The sequence below is a fragment of the Amblyraja radiata genome, chromosome 1 (genome assembly GCF_010909765.2).
Source record: "Amblyraja radiata isolate CabotCenter1 chromosome 1, sAmbRad1.1.pri, whole genome shotgun sequence".
NCBI classification, from domain to species: Eukaryota; Metazoa; Chordata; class Chondrichthyes; order Rajiformes; family Rajidae; genus Amblyraja; species Amblyraja radiata.
In genome coordinates this window covers 159650657-159665238 of record NC_045956.1, presented here as the reverse complement: position 1 = coordinate 159665238, position 14582 = coordinate 159650657, and the positions used below count along the sequence as shown (strand labels likewise).

Genomic DNA, 14582 nt, shown 5'->3' with positions numbered 1-14582 from the left:
GACAGTCACAGTACACAAGATACACAAAAACGTGAAATTAAAAGTGAAAACAAAAAGAAAAAGACAAGCGACTGTTGTCTGGCTGCCGTGGGCACAGCATCTTCACTGGAACAAATGAACAAACAAACAAACAAACGCAGACTTATCCCCTGGGCAGAGGATTCTAAATTAGAGTGCTCCCCCGCCCCCACACCGGGTCCCTCTTTGTTCTCCCACCGTCCCTCATGGCGGTCCCCCCATGCCGGGTCCTCATTGGCTTCCCCTACAACCTCACGCTCATTGATTGCGAAGCTCCCGTTGCCGCCGCCGCCGCCCACGTTGCCGTCAAGTCTCCCGCTGCCACCGAGTCTCCCACTGCCACCGCCGAGGCTCCTTCGGCCCAGACAGGCCTCGCCGCCCGGCTTCACCATAGTCCCCTGGAAGGCCTGTGGGGTGAGTCGAGCCTACCGGGGCACGTTCCGGTCTTCGGTCATCGTTCTGGTCATCGGCGGCACGGTTGTTTGGCGGGTGGATTGGGCCCGCGCAGCTCCCCGGTACACTCCCGCTGCACGCGTGGCGCCCCGGTACACTCCCGCCGCAAGCGCGGCTCTCCAGGACACCAAGGTACACGTGTACCAAGGTACAGTGAAAAGCTTTTGTTGCATGCTAAACAGTCAGCGGAAAGACAATAAATGACTACAATCGAGCCATTTACAGTGTACATGATACATGATAAGGGAATAACATTTAGTGCAAGGTAAAGCTAGTAAATTCCGATCAAATCCAGTCCAAGGGTCGCCGATGAGGTAGCTAATAGATAATTGCAGGAAGATTGTTCCCGATGTTGGGGAAGTCCAGAACAAGGGGTCACAGTTTAAGGATAAAGGGGAAATCTTTTAGGACTGAGATGGGAAAAACATTTTTTACACAGAGAGTGGTCAATCTCTGGAATTCTCTGCCACAGAATGTAGTTGAGGCCAGTTCATTGGCTATATTTAAGAGGGAGTTAGATGTGGCCCTTGTGGCTAAAGGGATCAGGGGGTATGGAGAGAAGGCAGGTACAGGATACTGAGTTGGATGATCAGCCATGATCATATTGAATGGCGGTGCAGGCTCGAAGGGCCAAATGACCTACTCCTGCACCTATTTTCTATGTTTCTATGTTTCTATCAAGACTGCTCTGTAGTTGTAGTAAGCATTCGGTTGCCTGATAACAGCTGGAAAGAATCAAGGCTTTGTCTTTCCCCTCTCTTTTCCAACTACCAACTCCCCTACCAGAATCAGTCTGAAGAAGAGTCCTGAACTGAAATGTTGCCTATCCATTCCCTCCACAGATGCTGATTGACCCACTGAGGTCTCCAGCACTTTATATTTTGCTCAAGATTCCAGCATCTGCAGTTCCTTTTCTCGCTCGACAACTCTGTTGATTTTTTGGAGATAGGAATGGATATATATGTTGAAAATTGGTATTGGTACATTACCATTACCTTTACTGAGTTATCATGAAAATCTTTGTATTGCATGCTAACCAAGGCAAATCATACCATATATCAGGTAGTGAAAACAAAACAGAATACAGAATAAAGTGTTATCACTACAGAGAAATTGCAGATTAAAAAAAAAAAATGCAAGGGCTGTAACAAGGTAGATTGGAAGATTTGGAATTCATCTAAAGCATACGTTCAAGAGCATGATAATAGTGGGAAGAAGCTGTTCTTGATGGTATGTGCTTTCAGGCTCTTTTTGCCCCATGGGAGAGGGGAGAAGAGAGAATGACTGGGATGCCCATGTTTCTTGATTATGTTGGCTGCTTTCCCAAAGCACCATTGACGGAGTTGATGGGGGGGGGAGAAATAGGCTTGTTTGTTTGTATGATGGTGTCAGATGAAGTGTGGGAGAAGAGATAGAAACTCTCAGTCTGAAGAAGGGTCTCGACCGAAACGTCAACCACTCCTTCTATCAGAAGATATTGCCTGTCCCACTGAGTTACTCCAGTATTTTGTGTCTATCTTCAGTGTAAACCAGCATCAGCAGTTCCTTCCTGAACATTGGTGTTGTAATTAGGAAACAAGTCTGAGCTTAGCAGGTTTATAGCATCTGCAGGATTTCTACATTCAGTCAATTCATTTTAGATTGCACTGAAGTTTCTGGAAACAAGGTTATTTTCCTTTGACACTTTCCATAATCTTTTTTAATTAAATATTCCTTCTAGGGCTAATAAGGAAAATTGTTTTGTTTTGGGTAAATACTGTAAATTTTCTAACTGTGAACTGTGAACATTTTCTTGGAATTACTGAAATGTTTTCACATTTCCATTATAAATACCCAATTGTATCAAGATGGAATTATGTTCCATTGACTTTTTTTTCTGTTGTTTCTGGGAAACCAGCCAGTTCGTCTTCCAAAAATCATCTACAATCTAAATAAATGTATCTTATTTTAAGAATATGATCACAACAGGCATAATTATGTATGATAGGTGACATACCAAAGAAATAGGGAAATGCACCATACAACATGCTCCTAGTCATAATAAAAGCTTAAAATAACCAATGCATTCGGCAGAAAATATAATGATAGCCACATGTAAAGCAAGTTTGCATATTTCATTTCTAATATTTTATAACGAGGATGTTCACTGCACTTTTTAAGACTACCGCAGTTACTATATTTGTATAATTGAGAAATGACTTGCATGTTTAATTACAGTTTACTGTAAACTCAGTAATCAGAAACTCAGATGAACAGTATGAGTCAGTCAGGCAATAATTAACTAATATTTTAAATACAGCCTTGTTTGTCTGCTAACCAGCTGCCATATATAGTCTTAGTTAACAGCAATTGAGGGGTTCAATATGCTTTTGGAAACATCTCCTGTTAGCTCTATACATATTTATCAGTTTAGTGTTGGAAAAGGTAGAGCAAACTGCTTTCGGGAATTGCTCTTTTACTATCTTTAAAGCAAGTGAATAACAAATATATAATCTAGATATGACTCACACTAGTGTGATGTGCATCAGTGTTTGTGGGGATGATATTTTAATGGTTAACTAAATAACAGATGGCACCAAAAGTGCAAGATTTTGAAGTGTTGAAAATTCCATATGATCACTAATATACGAATTCATTAAACCGCATTTAACTCTTTTAACGCATTTTAAAGTTCAAACCACACTATTGGAAACAATCACTACGAAATTTTCTAATGGAAAACTAGGTAGATGAAAATAGGATGACGTAATCTCAGTCCATTCATACCTGTAAAATTGGTTGTCTCAGAAATGAGTGGAGCAACCGATGGACAATCAATACGTTAATCTTTGCAGGCCCGTATGAAGCTTTTCAAAAAGGGGGGTGGCATGACAGGATTACAAAAAACTTAATGTGAAATAATGTGCGCGCTGCGCACATCACGAGCGCGAAGCGTGAAGTCCCTCAATGCCAGGGTCCAGGGCCCGCTTAAGGGCCCTGGAAGCTCAGGGGTTTTAGTTGCTCTTTGATGCATTCTGAGCCTTATTTTGGAGCATTTATGCACCAAATTTATGACCAATATTTCAGAAATTAACAGGAACCTGAGAGGTAGCTTTTTCACAGTGTGCTGGGTGTATGTAACGAGCTGCCAGAGGAGGTAGTTAAGTCTGGGACTATCCTAATGTTTAAGAGACATTTGGACACATACATGGATACCACAGATTTAGATCGATATGGGCCAAACGCGTGTGAGTGGGACTAGTTTACATGGGACATGTTGGTCGGTGTGGGCAAGTTGGGCTGAAGGGCCTGTTTCCACACTGCATCATTCTATGACTAAAAAGTGAAGAAGAAAAATGCATGTAGATAAATAGAGCAGATTTGAAAGAGGAGTGAAATGTAAAGGCAGATAGAGGTTTATGGGTGGAAAGTAACATAGTAAAGGAGGGGGGAGAGTGGGCTTGGGCAGATGGGTGAAGGGAAAATAGTCACAAAGTGCTGGAGTAACTCAGTGGGTCAGGCAGCATCTGCAGAGAATATGAATAGGTGACATTTCATAGAGTGCTGGCGTAACTCAGTGGGTCAGGCAGCATCTTCTGGAGAAAAGGTATAGATTATATTTCGGGTCAAGACCGTTCTTCAGTAATATTCAAGATGTGACATGCATAGACATTCCTGAATGTTACCCAAACCATCGTGAGCTACTTTGTGGGTGGCGTGGACCCAGCGGGGGTGGAGTGGGCCAAGCGAGGGTGGCGTGGACCCAGCGGGGGTGGCGTGGGCCCAGCGGGGGTGGCGTGGACCCTGCAGAGGAGAGCGGGGTGGCGTGGGCTCAGCGGGAGTGGCGTGGGCCCTGCTGGGGTGGCGTGGATCCAGCGGGGGTGGCATGGGCCCAGTGGGGGTCAGCGGGGGGAAGATGGCTTGGGCCCCGGCGGCGGGCGGGGGCGAGGGGTGCGTGCTCCGCCGCAGCGGCATCTGGTGTTGGGGTTACAGCCGTTGGGTTCAGATTCAGCCACTCTTGCCCGGCGACGGGAGAACAGCGAACTGGCCGTTTCCAAAGTGGAAATGTTGATATTTTTTTCCGTTTAAATTTTTTTTTTCCCCACGATTTTTTTTTTTTTTGTGATTTTTTCTTAGGGTGGAAAAAAGGGGGGTGCGGTCGCACCCAACACACCCCCCCTTCGGACGGCCATGCTTTGGTCTATGATCATCATTTGCCTCTATGCCCTATCCCACCAGCCCAAAAGTACACAGTTGGGTAGAAGTCCTCAACAATTGCTAAATTCCATGAAGCTTCATATGGATACCACAGATTTAGATCGATATGGGCCAAACGCGTGTGAGTGGGACTAGTTTACATGGGACATGTTGGTCGGTGTGGGCAAGTTGGGCTGAAGGGCCTGTTTCCACACTGCATCATTCTATGACTAAAAAGTGAAGAAGAAAAATGCATGTAGATAAATAGAGCAGATTTGAAAGAGGAGTGAAATGTAAAGGCAGATAGAGGTTTATGGGTGGAAAGTAACATAGTAAAGGAGGGGGGAGAGTGGGCTTGGGCAGATGGGTGAAGGGAAAATAGTCACACAGTGCTGGAGTAACTCAGTGGGTCAGGCAGCATTTGCGGAGAATATGAATAGGTGACGTTTCATAGAGTGCTGGAGTAACTCAGTGGGTCAGGCAGCATCTTCTGGAGAAAAGGTATAGATTATATTTCGGGTCAAGACCGTTCTTCAGTAATATTCATGATGTGACATGCATAGACATTCCTGAATGTTACCCAAACCATCGTGAGCTACTTTGTTACGGTGCTTGCCCTCTCCTATAACATCTCTGCTGCCTTGGGTGATGCAGGACAAGACACAAGTTTTGGGACACGGTGTGAAGCTGTTGCCGTCTGTCCCAGCCTGGTAAAAACCTGGATGGAGTGGATTTGGAGAGGATGTTTCCACTAGTGGGAGAGTCTAGGACCAGTGGCCACAGCCTCAGAATTAAAAGACATTCCTTTAGGAAGGAGAAGAGCAGGAATTTCTTAAGTCAGAGGGTGGTGAACTGTGGAATTCATTGCCACAGACAGCTGTGGAGGTCAAGTCAATGGACATTTTTCAGGAGGAGATTGATAGATTCTTGATTGATACGGGTGTCAGAGGTAATGGGGAGAAGGCAGGAGAATGGGTTTGAGAGGGAAAGATAGAGTCATAGAGTGATACAGTGTGCTAACAGGCCCTTCGGCCCAGCATGTCCCTTCTGCACTAGTCCCACCTGCCCACGTTTGATCCATATCCCTCCGAACCTGTCCTATCCATGTACCTGTCTGTTTCTTAAATGTTGTGATAATCCCTGCCTCAACTACCTCCTCTGGCAGCTTGTTCCATACACCTACCACCCTTTGTGTGAAAAACATACCCCACAGATTCCATTTAACACAATCATCCCCTCCAAACTGGTTACCAAACTCGCAGAACTGGGTCTCTGCGCATCCCTCTGCAACTGGATCCTCGACTTCCTCGTCCACAGACCACAGTCTGTTCGTATTGGTGGAAATGTGTCAGCCTCAATAACAATCAGCACGGGAGCACCTTAAGGCTGCGTGCTCAGCCCCCTGCTGTACTCACTCTATACCCATGACTGCGTAGCGAACCACAGTGCGAACTCCATCATCAAGTTCGCTGACGACACCACTATTGTGGGGCGTATCACTGATGGGGATGAGTCAGAGTACAGAAGAGAGATCGAGCAACTGTCCATATGGTGCCAGCGCAATAACCTGGCCCTCAACACCAGCAAAACCAAGGAACTGATTGTGGACTTTGGAAGGAGTAGGAGGGGGACCCACAGCCCCATTTATATCAACGGGTCGATGGTTGAAAGGGTCAAGAACTTCAAATTCCTGGGGGTGCACATCTCTGAAGATCTTTCCTGGTCCGAGAACACTAACGCAATTATCAAAAAAGCTCATCAGCGCCTCTACTTCCTGAGAAGATTACGGAGAGTCGGATTGTCAAGGAAGACTCTCTCTAACTTCTACAGGTGCACAGTCGAGAGCATTCTGACCGGTTGCATCGTGGCTTGGTTCGGCAATTTGAGCGCCCTGGAGAGGAAAAGACTACAAAGGGTGGTAAACACTGCCCAGTCCATCATCGGCTCTGACCTTCCTCCCATCGAGGGGATTTATCGCAGTCGCTGCCTCAAAAAGGCTGGCAGTATCATCAAGGACCCACACCATCCTGGCCACACACTCATCTCCCTGCTACCTTCAGGTAGAAGGTACAGGAGCCTGAAGACTGCAACAACCAGGTTCAGGAATAGCTACTTCCCCTCAGCCATCAGGCTATTAAACCTGGCTCGGACAAAACTCTGATTATTAGCAACCACTTTCTGTTATTTGCACTACCAGTTTATTTATTCATGTGTGTATATATTTATATCATGGTATATGGACACATTTATCTGTTTTGTAGTAAATGCCTACTATTTTCTGTGTGCTTAAGCAAAGCAAGAATTTCATTGTCCTATACAGGGACACATGACAATAAACTAACTTGAACACTTGAACTTAAATCTTTTGCCCTTCACCTTAAACTTATGTCCTCTGCTCCTCGATTCACTTACTCTGGGCAAAAGACTCAACCATATCTATTCAAATCATGATTTTATACACCTCTATTAGATCATCCCTCATCCTCCTGTGCTCCATGAAATAGAGTCCCAGCCTACTCAACCTCTCCCTATAGCTCTGGCCCTCTAGTCCTGGCAACATCCTCGTAAATCTTCACTGTACCCTTTCCAGTTTGTTGAGATATTTCCTATAACATGGTGCCCAGAACTGAACACAATATTCTGAATGCGGCCTCACCAACTTCTTATGCAACTGCAACATGACCTCCCAACTTCTATACTCAGCCTGGCCCGCTGAGTTACTCCAGCACTCTGTGAAACGTCACAGAACAGGGCAAGATTAGCAAATTTGCTGATGATACAGAAGTGAGTGGTTTTGCAGATTGTGAAGATGGTTGTGAAAGATTGCAGCAGGATCTGGATCAATTGGCCAGGTGGGCAGAGGAATGGTTGATGGTTACATGGTTCCTTGAAGGTCGTGTCGCAGGTATATCAGGTGGTCAAAAAGTATTTTGGCACTTTGGCCTTCAGCGGTCAGAGTATTGAGTATAGAAGTTGAGAGGTCATGTTGCAGTTGTATAAGACTTTGGTGAGACCGCATTTAGAATATTGTGTTCAGTTCTGGGCACCATGTTATAGGAAAGATGTCAAACTGAAAAGAGTACAGAGATCCCCATCCTGATTCAGTCCAATCAGGGTTGTGTCATCCGCAAACTTGAAAAGCTTGACAGAGGTGTCTGTGGAGGTGCAGTCATTGGTGTGGCGAGAGTAGAGGACAGGGGAGAGTACGCATCTTGCGGTGCTCCTATGCTGAGCGTTTGCGGGTCCCGCCTCACATGCTGCTTCCTGTCTGTCAGAAAGCTGGTAATCCACCGACAGAGGGGTTCAGGCACAGTCAACTCAGAAAGTTTGGAGCGTAGTAGCTCTGGCACAATGGTGTTGAATGCAGAGCTAAAATCAATAAAACAAAATCTTTGCATAGGTTCCCTGGCGGTCTAGGTGCTGGTGGATGAAGTGCAGGCCCAGATTGACTGCGTCATCCACAGATCTATTGGCCCAATATGCAAAATGCAGATGGTCCAGCAGAGGGATTGTGATATTTTTCAGCTTGGCCAGCACAAGCCTTTCAACGGTCTTCATGACTACAAGCGTGTAACAAGCCTGTAGTCATTAAGACCAATAATCCTTACCTTTTTGGGTACAGGGACAATAGTAGGGACTTTGAAGCAGGCAGGGACTGGTTAAAAATGAGTAATTGGGTGTGAAGTGGTGATTGGAGTGGGGTGGGTGTAGAAGGGCCCAGTCTTTGCAGACTGAGGTCAGGCTGTGAGTGGGTGTGAAGTGTCGGTTGGGGTGGGAAAGGGTCCACTCTTTTCATACTGGAGTCTTGCCTTAAGTAGGTGTGAAGTGGTGAATGGGAAGGAGAGCGTGCAGGGTCCATTCTTTGCAGACTGGGGTCTGGCTGTGTTTGTTGGGGAAGGGGTACCAGGGTTACGTTTCTGATTTTCAAACCTGCAGTAAAACTCATTCAGATCGTTCGTCAGCTGACGATTGTCCAAAGAGCGGGGGGCTTTCCTCTTATAGCTGGTGATTTCTTGCATGCCCTTCCAAACTGAAGAAGAGTCATTAGCTGAGAACTTGCTCCTCAACTTCTCAGAGTACCTTTTTTTGGCAGCTCTGATTCCTCTTCTCAGCTCTTTATCAATCTGGCTATCTTTTAACTCTTTAACGATTAAGCTATCGGCTTGACGCTTATTTGCACCCAACCTCCCCCCCCCCCCCACCCCCCCCCCAGATCTCGAAATTGAAATGTTACATCCGTATATAATGATCCCATTAAAATGTGTATTTATGTCACAAACTATGGAATTCATATTTTTCAGTATTGTTATCAAGGAAAAGAAAGCAGTTCCAATTGTTTGATATTATTTGATATTGTTTAATATTATTCATATGGTGGAGAAAATATAATAGCTCTAAAACCTACCTTAATTTTGCAATCTCACTAAAGATAATCCCCCTTTGTCTCTCCCCTCCCCATCTCTCTCTCCCTTCCCTTCCCCTCTCTCTCTCCCCCTCCCCCCTCTCACATCCCCCCTCTTTCTTGCGGGGGGGGGGCGAAGATGAAGGTGGCGCGGGCCCAGCGGGCGGGGGGGATGAAGGTGGCGCGGGCCCAGCGGGGGTGGCGGGGGCCCAGCGGGTGTCAGTGGGGGTGGCATGGACCCAGTGGGGGTGCCGTGGGCCCAGCGGGGGTCAGCGAGGTTGGCGTGGACCCAGCGAGGGTCAGTGGGGGTGGTGTGAGCCCAGCGGGGGTGGCGTGGGCCCAGCAGGGGTGGCGTGGGCCCAGCGGGGGTCAGCGAGGGTGGCGTGGACCCAGCGAGGGTCAGTGGGGGTGGTGTAGGCGCAGCAGGGGTGGCGTGGACCCAGCAGGGGTGCCGTGGGCCCAGCTGGGGTGGCGTGGGTCCAGCGGGGGTGGCATGGACCCAGAGGGGGTCAGCGGGGGTGGCGTGGACCCAGCGGTGGTGGCGTGGGCCAAGCGAGGGTGGCGTGGACCCAGCGGGGGTGGAGTGGGCCAAGCGAGGGTGGCGTGGACCCAGCGGGGGTGGCGTGGGCCCAGCGGGGGTCAGCGAGGGTGGAGTGGACCCAGCAGAGGTCAGCGGGGTGGCGTGGGCTCAGCGGGAGTGGCGTGGGCCCTGCTGGGGTGGCGTGGTTCCAGCAGGGGTGGCATGGGCCCAGTGGGGGTCAGCGGGGGGAAGATGGCTTGGGCCCCGGCGGCAGGCGGAGGCGAGGGGAGCGGGCTCCGCCGCAGCGGCATCTGGTGTTGGGGTTACAGCCGTTGGGTTCAGATTCATCCACTCTTGCCCAGCGACGGGAGAACAGAGAACTGGCCGTTTCCAAAGTGGAAATGTTGATATTTCTTTTCCGTTTAAAAAAAATTTTCCCCCACGATTTTTTCACGACTTTTTTTTTTTTGGTGATTTTTTCTTAGGGTGGAAAAAAGGGGGGTGCGGTCGCACCCAACGCACCCCCCCTTCGGACGGCCATGCTTTGGTCTATGATCATCATTTTCCTCTATGCCCTATCCCACCAGCCCAAAAGTACACAGTTGGGTAGAAGTCCTCAACAATTGCTAAATTCCATGAAGCTTCATAGCTTTAATCCCATCATGAAATTAAATGTACATTGACCAACTTTGAGGAGATTTAGGTGGAAATTCCAGGGAGCTCCTCCAAACCTGAAGGCATTATTGCTCTTCATTGGCTTGGGCAGGTGGGTGGCAGGCACAAGGGGTCAGAATTGGAGGAACGGGCTGGACCACCTCATGGAGTTCAAAAGCATGGGCAGGAGACGGTTAGGTTGGAGAAAAATGTGAGGGCATAATAGTGGAAGAACTAGAGAGTTCAGAATGCAAGAATTCTAAATGTAAACATCCTTTGCAAAGAAGAAGGCAAGTGCAGAAAATGTACCTCGATTTTGGTTGCGTGCTATCCAGTCAGCAGAAAGACAATACATGATTACAATTGAGCCATTACAGTGTATAGATATGTCTTCTTCTTGCGAATGAAACATAAACCAAAGGAATAGCTAGATCTCATGCCGGGTGTTGAGCAGCCAGGTTGTTGTCTCTGCGAAATAGGATAAGGGAAGATAGACACAAAAAGCTGGTGTAACTCAGTGGGACAGGCAGCATCTCTGGAGAGAAGGAATGGGTGACGTTTTGAATCGAGACCCTTCTTCAGAGGGATAATGGGAATAACGTGTAGTATTCTATGCCTTGGTGAATCAAATGCTGCTCCAGGCAATTTCTTAAATATTGTAAAAGAACCTGCCACCACCACCTACTCTGCTAGCCTGTTTCATAATTCAACTGCCCTTTGGATGAAACAGTTCTTTATCAGAATACATCTAAACCTTTTATCTCTCACCTTAAATTTATGCCCTTTGGCATATAGTTTCCTGCAATCTTTCCTACCGATGCCTTCAGGATTTTCAATACCTCTAACAGCCACTTCCACTAAAAGGAAACAAATCCAGCCTATCCAAAATCTTACTATCACCAAATTGCTCCATCTCAATCAACATCCTGGTGAATCTCCACAGCACCCTCTCCAATCCCATCCTTCACATGGTGTGGCAACCAGAACTGTACAAAGTACTCCAGCTGTGCCCTAACCAGTGTCTTACAAAGTTGTAATATAACCTCCCTGCTTTTCTATTTTATCGGATTGTGCATGGTGGTGCAGCGGTAGAGTTGCTGCCTTACAGCGAATGCTGTGCCGGAGACCCGGGTTCTGTCTGTATGGAGTTTGTACGTTCTTCCCGTCACCACGTGGGCTTTCTCTGAGATCTTCGGTTTCCTCCCACACTCCAAAGACGGACAGGTTTGTAGGTTAATTGGCTTGGTATAAGTGTAAATTGTCCCAAGTGTGTGTAGGGTAGCATTAATGTGCTGGGTTCGCTGATCGGCGCGGACTCGGTGGGGCGAATGGCCTGTTTCCGCGCTGTATCTCTAAACTAAACTAAACTAAACTAAACTAAAGAAGGCAAGCATTCTGTATGCCTTCTTCACCAATTCCTTCTCTCCAGAGATGCTGCTTGTCCCAGCATTTGCTCCAGCATTTTGCGTCTGCCTTCTTCACCACCTTATTTACCTGTGCTGCCACCTTCAGGAATGCTTGGCTTTGTACACAAAGATTCTTTTATACTCTCTTGGGCACTACCATGTCTTCTCCTCATTAGTCTTTCCAGAGTGTACTGCCTCACATTCAACATGTTTAATGTCCATTTACCATTGCTCTGCCCATCTTACTAACTGAGTAATATCATCCTGCAGCCTACAATATCCTCATCACGATCAACAATACCACCAGTTTTTGTTGTTGAAAATGTACTAATCATATCTCCTGCATTCATATCCAAATCATTCAGACCAATAATAAATAGTAGGCTCTCAGCACAGAAACCTGTGGTACACTGTTCACAGGCTTCCACCATCCTCTGTCCAATTACCAAGCCAAATTTGAATCCAATTTGCCCAAGTTCTTCAAAAGGCCAACATAAATTCTAGTTCATGTCCATGTTTATGTTCTCTCTGGTTGTCCAATTTTGATGCAATTTAAGATGTTTCATTGCCAACTTTTCCTGGTATGACTGAAAAGTCCGTCTGAAATGTTAACTTTGTTTCTATCTCCAAAGGCCTGTCCCTGATCTACTGTGAAATTCTTAGCACTTTATTTTTATACCAGACCTCCAGCATGTGTATCTCACTTATGCACAATTTAAACTTCTGCAATATCAAAAAAGCACTCAAGTAATTATTGAAAAGAAAACCATATGTTGAAAAATATAGATTATGGGAGATAAAGCAAAGAAGAGGGATGATAATGAAACTGCAGTAGATATTAAAGAAAATGGTGGAACTATTCAGCAGGGCAACCAGCATTTATGGAAAGAGACAGTTTTCTCATCTATACATAACTGATCTTGTGCTCTTCTGGTTTCGCGTTTTTTTCTATTTGCGCAAACCCAGTATGCGATAGCACTACGATTTTTCGCAACCTTAAACCCCTGTCTCAGGGTGCGAGTCCACCCACGAGTGATTCCGAGTTAAAAACAAATCAAACTCGTGGTAATCACGTAGAATGAACGTAGTGGGAACGTCGGAACTCGTGGACATAACTTAGCGACTCGTAACGCTAACGGCAGGTACTCGGTAAACGTGTTAACTCGTGAAAATTTTTCAACATGTTGAAAGATTTCCACGAGTCAAATATACTCTTGAAGGAAAAATTTGAAACTTTTAAACTCCTTGTAATATCGTAGTAGCCCGTGGGTTTACCATAGTGACTCGTGAGTTTACCGTGGGTACTCTGGACAGAGAAAAAAAAAGTGAGTAAAAAAAAGTTTGCCAAGTCTGCCTGTCAGGAATGATCCCCTGATGCTGGAGACAAATGTGGGAATTTCACCTTGGCCTTTGGAATAGAGCGGGTAATCGCATTAAAATCAAAGCATTTACAGCGCAGACTCTTGATACAATCCTCATAATATTTGTCGAATGGGCCCTCTGATATTAATATAAAGCATCTGATAATAACCTTTAATGTTGGATCAAATAGAATATCCCCTCTAGAAGTTCCTGATACTCCACTTCTGCCCCAGTACAAAGTGACTATGTCCTAGACAAGTCTCGTCCATTGAGTGACTACTCGCAAATCTTGCTTTTGCCATGCAGAAATAAAAAGTTCTCTTTTTCTTTCGTTATGACAGGTCACATTCTGCCCCTTTTGTTGTGGGTTTGTTTAAGTAATCCCGCCCCTCCTTAATCTAACACAATCCTTAACACCATTTTTTTATCTCTTCGTTTTCCAGATGAACTAATTTGTAGGGGCCTGCAGAGCGAACATGGTGACAAGAGGCTCTGCAAACTAGTGCGGACTGCGCGGGTAACAACTAATATAGCGTTCATCTCACCCGTACGTGAAACGTGGTCATTCACTATCAATGCATAAGATTGAACATCCATTTGTTAGTTTAATAAAAAAGATTTGGGTGATGATTCAAATCTAGAATATTAGTTTCCCAACATCTCTGGAGAAAAGGAATAGGCAACGTTTCGGGTCCGAAACCTTTTTTCAGACTGAAGAATTCCTACCCGAAAATTCAACCATTCCTTCTCTCCAGAGATGCTGCCTGGCCTGCTGAGTGACACCAACATTTTGTGTTTATCTTTGGCATAATCCAGCCTCTGCAGTTCCTTCCTACACAGTTTCCCAATTTGCCAAGGAAGTTGAATGAATAAGTAAATGAATGAATAAATTAATAAACTATTCATTCATTCATTCATTCATTCATTCAAGCCGAAGAGCCGAAACTCTGACTATTCCTCTTTCCCCATATACGCTGCCTGACCTACTGAATCACCCCGTATGTCCTATTTCGTAATACAATTATTAATACTTGTTTTACAATTCCACTAATATGGGAGGAAGGCCGTATGAAACAATGAGTTTGGGTCCAAAGTGGGAACTTATTTGAAACAAGGTTTGGTGCGTGCGACTGAAAAAAAGGATAGTGTCTAACTTCATGTAACCCTTGCATCTCCTCTCTCTCTCTCTCTCCCTCCCCCACCCACCCAAGTCGTACCAGCTTCAAAGTCGTCTTGTTGAGTCTCATTGTCTGTAACTCGTTCTCACCTAACACACAGCTACCAATGGCCTGTTTCCTTTATCATCGTTACTTTTTTGCATATCTTTCATTCATTTGTTCTATATCTCTCCATATCACCGTCTATATCTCGTTTCCCTTTCCCCTGACTCTCAGTCTGAAGAAGGGTCCCGACCCGAAACATCACCTATTCCTTTTCTCCTGAGATGCTGCCTGACCCACTGAGTTACTCCAGCTTTTTGCGTCTATCTTCCATTTAAACCAGTATCTGATGTTCCTACGCAAAGGAAAGTCATCTTCGTTTGGGGATGAAAAATGGGAATCAACCAAAGTCAGGAAGCAAAGACAACGGA

General features: G+C 45.9%; 1 protein-coding gene across 3 annotated transcripts in view; it reads right to left on the bottom strand.

Annotated features, from left to right (window-relative positions):
• Positions 1-14582, bottom strand: part of dym (dymeclin) — a 327900-nt gene that overhangs the window by 106809 nt on the left and 206509 nt on the right. The window lies entirely within an intron of this gene.